Genomic DNA, 6210 nt, shown 5'->3' with positions numbered 1-6210 from the left:
CTATCCTCCTGTGAATAGGAACAGTGTTAGCATCCAGTCCATCATAAGCAAAGCAGAATAACACCAGAAGCAGCTGCTCACCATCATGCTCGTGCCACATGCGGTCACAGGAACTGGTATATAGCAAAAGAAGGTGTGGACTCCACAGGACCGCAAGGTGGGTCGTTTCCACCCAGTAGACGAACCGAATCCAGACTCAGTCGAGGCAGAGTAACGTCTCTAGACACCACTACCACAAACTGACCATCTCTAATACACTGGACAGTCACTGGAACAAGGGTACAAGAGAAGGTTAATTCTGAGAATCTGTTTAACATCAACCGAATAAGACCGAGAACACTTACCTGCTCTCCCATAGTAACACTGCTGTCCATTAAAGCAGCAGTTCATTGCGCCACACTCAGCACCACTGATCCCAGGTTGTCCGCATTGGATTTGCTCATAATCAGCTACAACACATTTATCAAGGGGCTCTGCCTGCGCCACTGGCTTCTGAAGCTGAAACTGCGGAGGAAACCGCTGGTCAGTTTGCTGTTGAACTGGCGTTTGCTGTTGAACTAGCTTCTGAAACCGCTGGTCAGTTTGCTGTTGAACTGGCTTCTGAAACCACTGGTCAGTCTGCTGTTGAACTGGCTTCTGAAACCACTGGTCAGTCTGCTGTTGAACTGGCTTCTGAAACCGCTGGTCAGTCTGCTGTTGAACTGGCTTCTGAAACCGCTGGTCAGTCTGCTGTTGAACTGGCATTAGCTGTTGAACTGGCTTCTGAAACCGCTGGTCAGTTTGCTGTTGAACTGGCGTTTGCTGTTGAACTAGCTTCTGAAACCGCTGGTCAGTCTGCTGTTGAACTGGCTTCTGAAACCACTGGTCAGTCTGCTGTTGAACTGGCTTCTGAAACCACTGGTCAGTCTGCTGTTGAACTGGCATTTGCTGTTGAACTGGCTTCTGAAACCGCTGGTCAGTCTGCTGTTGAACTGGCATTTGCTGTTGAACTAGCTTCTGAAACCGCTGGTCAGTTTGCTGTTGAACTGGCGTTTGCTGTTGAACTAGCTTCTGAAACCGCTGGTCAGTCTGCTGTTGAACTGGCTTCTGAAACCATTGGTCAGTTTGCTGTTGAACTGGCTTCTGAAGCCACTGGTCAGTTTGCTGTTGAACTGGCATTTGCTGTTGAACTAGCTTCTGAAACCGCTGGTCAGTTTGCTGTTGAACTGGCTTCTGAAGCCGCTGGTCAGTCTGCTGTTGAACTGGCTTCTGAAGCCGCTGGTCAGTCTGCTGTTGAACTGGCTTCTGAAGCCGCTGGTCAGTCTGCCGTTGAACTGGCTTCTGAAGCCGCTGGTCAGTCTGCTGTTGAACTGGCTTCAGCCACTGGTCAGTCTGCTGTTGAACTGGCATTTGCTGTTGAACTGCTTCTGAAACCGCTGGTCAGTTTGCTGTTGAACTAGCTTCTGAAACCGCTGGCCAGTCTGCTGTTGAACTGGCGTTTGCTGATGAACTAGCTTCTGAAACCGCTGGTCAGTTTGCTGTTGAACTGGCTTCAGCCACTGGTCAGTCTGCTGTTGAACTGGCTTCGAAGCCGCTGGTCAGTCTGCTGTTGAACTGGCATTTGCTGTTGAACTAGCTTCTGAAACCGCTGGTCAGTTTGCTGTTGAACTGGCATTTGCTGTTGAACTAGCTTCTGAAACCGCTGGTCAGTTTGTTGAACTAGCTTCTGAAACCGCTGGTCAGTTTGCTGTTGAACTGGCGTTTGCTGATGAACTAGCTTCTGAAACCGCTGGTCAGTTTGCGGTTGAACTGGCGTTTGCTGATGAACTAGCTTCTGAAACCGCTGGTCAGTTTGCTGTTGAACTGGCTTCTGAAACCACTGGTCAGTCTGCTGTTGAACTGGCATTTGCTGTTGAACTGGCTTCTGAAACCGCTGGTCAGTCTGCTGTTGAACTGGCTTCTGAAACCACTGGTCAGTCTGCTGTTGAACTGGCTTCTGAAACCACTGGTCAGTTTGCTGTTGAACTGGCGTTTGCTGTTGAACTAGCTTCTGAAACCGCTGGTCAGTCTGCTGGAACATCAGAGCTTGAGTGTTCTGGGGCAGATCATTCCGCTGAGGAACAGCATGACACAAAGCACAAACTGCCAAAATCTGACCCAAACCCCAACTTCCAGCCATTGTTCAATAGCTAGTCACAAAGTGGAGAGACTGTCCTTTGGTCTTTTTGTACTCTACAGATTTCAGCTAATTAATGATAGCTCCTCCCTCTTCATTAACTGTAATGATTCGCCAGACTTGCACAAGTGGGAGTTTATATATCATTGGTTCTCAAAGTTCAAGTTTTCGTTCTTATTTTGAACATGGATATAGATACAAACTTAAGCTGAATTCAGGAAATCTTACTAACTTTACCATTTCTGTCATATAATTATTTATGGAAGAACTAGTATGGTAGCATGCACTCCCGATTCAGCCTTGGTCTTATCCTTTGTACTACACTGGTTGAATACAATTGGTACTTTAACAGTGGGGAATGAAACTGGGGGAATGAAATACACTATACAATTAAAAGAACTTGACTTCACTTTCAAAAGCACTGAACTTTTGAAACTTTGGAGCTAAACTCTGCAGGACTCTGGCCCACCAGGAACCAGTTTGGTGACCCCTGATCTAGGATTTGGCTTTGTTTGCGTGTGCAGACCGATCGTTGTGTATGACATCGATTCCTTATGTTTTCGAAACTCTCTCGTGGTACTTTTAATCAAAGCAATATAGAAATCCTGCCCAGGACACGTCTGGGAAAAATGGTTGGAAACAAATGCAACAGGTAAATTCTTCAACTGAAACATTCTGTGCACCAGCTTTGATTGCTTTTGGGGGTCTTTGTCCTAGCTTTTTAAAACCAGTTTGGAAATTCTTGAATTAAAAGTAAACAGTTGTTACTGTAATAAAAATTTACATTCAGTAGTGCAAATAAGGCCGATGTGAGGTAGGAGAGAAGAGTTAATAATATATGAGGAAGTGGATCAACGGGGGTTAGGGTTCAGTAAAGAGACAGCTCTGGGGAAGAAACTGTTCTTTAGTCTGCTGGTCCTGGTCCGGAGGCACCTGAAACGCCTGCCGGAGGGCAGGAGAGAAAACAGTCTGTGGGCTGGGTGAGAGGATTCCTTAAGGATGCTGTGAGCTCAATGCAGACAGCGTTTCCTCTGGATGTGTTCGATGGCAGGTAGTGGAGTCCCTGTGATGCGCTGGGCAGTTTTCACCACCCGCTGCAGTGCCTTGCGCTCCGCAACAGAGCAGCTCCCATACCATACTGTGACACAGTTGGTCAGGATGCTTTCTATTGCGCAGCGATAGAAGTTCACCAGGATAGCTGAGGAGAGCTGATTCTTCCTCAGTGTCCTCAGAAAGAAGAGGCGCTGGTGAGCCTTCTTGACCAGGCTGGAGGTGTTGGTTTTCCACGACATGTCCGCCGAGATGTGGATCCCCAGGAACTTGAAACTGGAGACACGCTCAACAGCCATTCCATTGATGTGGATGGTGTCGTGTGTGCCTCTTGACTCCATCCTGAAGTCCACGATGAGCTCCTTCGTTTTGGTGGTGTTGAGGAGCAGGTTATTTTCACTGCACCATGTGGCCAGGTGCTGGATCTCCTCCCTATAGGCAGTCTCATCGTTGTTACTGATGAGGCCAATCACCGTGGTGTCGTCTGCAAACTTGACGATGGAATTAGATCCATACACAGGCTTGCAGTCGGAGGTGAAGAGGGAGTAGAGAAACGGGCTTAGCACACAGCCCTGTGGTACACCAGTGTTAAGTGTGATGGATGTGGAGCAGGTGAATCCTGATCGAACATTCTGGGGTCTGTTGGTCAGGAAGTCCAAAATCCAGTTGCACATTGAGGTATTGATGCCCAGGTCTCCAAGTTTGGCTATTAACTTGGTTGGGATGACAGTGTTGAATGCTGAGCTGAAGTCAACAAACAGCATACGTGCATAAGTGTTCTTATTGTCCAGGTGAGTGAGCACAGAGTGCAGTGCTATGGAAACTGCATCCTCTGTGCTCCTATTGCTACGGTAGGCAAACTGGTGTGAGTCCAATGTGGATGGTAGAGAGTCTTTTAGGTGTTCCAGGACCAGCCGCTCAAAGCACTTCATGACGATGGGTGTGAGTGCTACAGGGCGGTAGTCATTAGGGCACCTCGGACTAGAGTGTTTTGGCACTGGCACAATGGAAGTGCATTTAAAGCATGTTGGTACGGCTGCTTGGGCAAGAGACAGATTGAAAATGTCTGTAAAAAACCCCAGCGAGCTGCTCCGCACATGCCCTGAGAACACGACCAGGGATGTTGTCTGGTCCAGCAGCCTTGTGCGCGCTGATCCGGCTCAGTTCCTTGCAGACATCTGTGGAGGAGAGTATGATTGGTGGGTGGTCAGCTGAGGATTGAGCTTGGTGGCAGTTTCTCTGTTGTCTCTTTCAAAGCGAGCATAAAAGTAATTTAGCTCGTTCAGGAAGTTGACATCAGTGGCTGCGGGGGTGGAGTGGGTGGGTTTGTAGTTACTGATGGCCTGAATGCCCTGCCACATGCGTCGAGGGTCAGAGTTGGAAAAGTGTCCCTCTATCTTTAGCTTGTAGCAGTGCTTGGCCTTTTTGATGCCCCTCTTCAGGTTTGCTCTGGATGTGCTGTAGGCTTGTGCATCTCCTGATCTGAAGGCAGTGTTGCGTGACTTCAACAGGAGTCGCACTTCCTTGTTCATCCAAGGCTTCTGATTTGGATATGTGGTGATCTGTTTCTGGGTTGTAACACTGTCAATGGTGATATTGATATGATCCAATACAGAGGAGGTGTAAGAGTCAATGTCTGTGTGAGCGCCACTGGTGGCTTGAGAAGCAAACATACTCCAGTCTGTGTGTAGAAACCTTTCCTGGAGTGTGGAATCTGCCCCCGCAGGCCACACCTTGATGGTCTTCACTGATGGCTTCACACGGTTGATGAGGGGTGCATATTTGGGGGTGAGGAACAAAGAAAGGTGATCTGACTGTCCCAGGTGGGGGAGGGGTGTCGCAACGTAAGCTCCAGCCATGTTTGTGTAAACATGGTCTAAGGTTTTGTTTCCTCTGGTGTGACAGGAAACATGCTGGTGAAACTTGGGTAGCACTGACTTTAAGTTTGAGTGATTAAAGTCACCTGCAACAATAAAAGCCGCTTCGGGTGATCAGTCTGTTGTTTACTGATGGCTGCGTGAAGTTCTTTCATAGCAAGCTTGGCATCAGCATCCGGGGAATATAGGCTGCAGTTATAATGGTGGAAGTGAACTCCGCGGTAGATAAACGGTCTACATTTAACCATGAGAAACTCAAGGTTAGCTGAACAATGACTCCCAACAATAGCAGAGTTTGTGCACCAAGCTTGGGGTGGTTTGTCAAACCCGAGAAAGCAGGGTAAGTCAACGTGGTAACTTACTCTGTGAACCTAACCTGGTCGGGAGCAGGTTGTCTTGATAAACCAAGTTTCTTTCCGTCTCCTCCCCTTTTATAGTGTTAGGAAGTTTAAATACCTTATTCATTCATTCACGCTGCAAAATTGCTTTTCTTACTGAGTATTTTTGTCTTATTTCAAGTACAAATATCTAAAAATTCTTTATATGGATTCTATATATGAAAAATGGTCTATATTTAGTCTTGTTTCCTGGGGGATTTTCCTTTTAAGTGCATATTACATAAAACAAGTAAAATTGTCCGCCATAGGGTAAGAAAAATAATCTTAATGCAAACGGAAAGAAGAATATTTTAATTGCTTACCCCATTGGAAGATAATTTGCAAAATAAGAAAATGCACTTTAAAACATCGGACATGCAGAACACATTATAAGTCCGCTGTATGCAGATTTTAAGGAAAGTGTGCATCCCTCTCACACTCATTCTGAGAATTTTTTCCTGGGTACAAATCCGTCAAAGAGGAGTTTCACAGGACTGTATGTCAGTGGTGTAAAAACCGGTTTAAATTAGGCTAATCTGATAAATGACGTTCACTTAACATCTTTCTGTGACGTCTGGAAGTAACCCAATAATCAGAATTTCCAGTGTGGTTGGATGCATTGATGACAAGCATATCTCCACCATCTCACCTTCTAAAATGAAACTGATTACTGTATGGAATGGAAGGATGCCAGATGGAGGGGTAGTACGAGCCGTAACCATCACCACAGCTGTTAAATAAAGAAATTATT

General features: G+C 46.6%; 1 pseudogene; it reads right to left on the bottom strand.

Annotated features, from left to right (window-relative positions):
* LOC131526637 (putative mediator of RNA polymerase II transcription subunit 12) lies at positions 1 to 2194 on the bottom strand (annotated as a pseudogene).
* Between the last annotated feature and the right edge of the window lie 4016 nt (positions 2195 to 6210).

Source organism: Onychostoma macrolepis, chromosome 20, assembly GCF_012432095.1.
Source record: "Onychostoma macrolepis isolate SWU-2019 chromosome 20, ASM1243209v1, whole genome shotgun sequence".
NCBI classification, from domain to species: Eukaryota; Metazoa; Chordata; class Actinopteri; order Cypriniformes; family Cyprinidae; genus Onychostoma; species Onychostoma macrolepis.
This window is presented reverse-complemented; position numbering and strand designations above follow the sequence as displayed.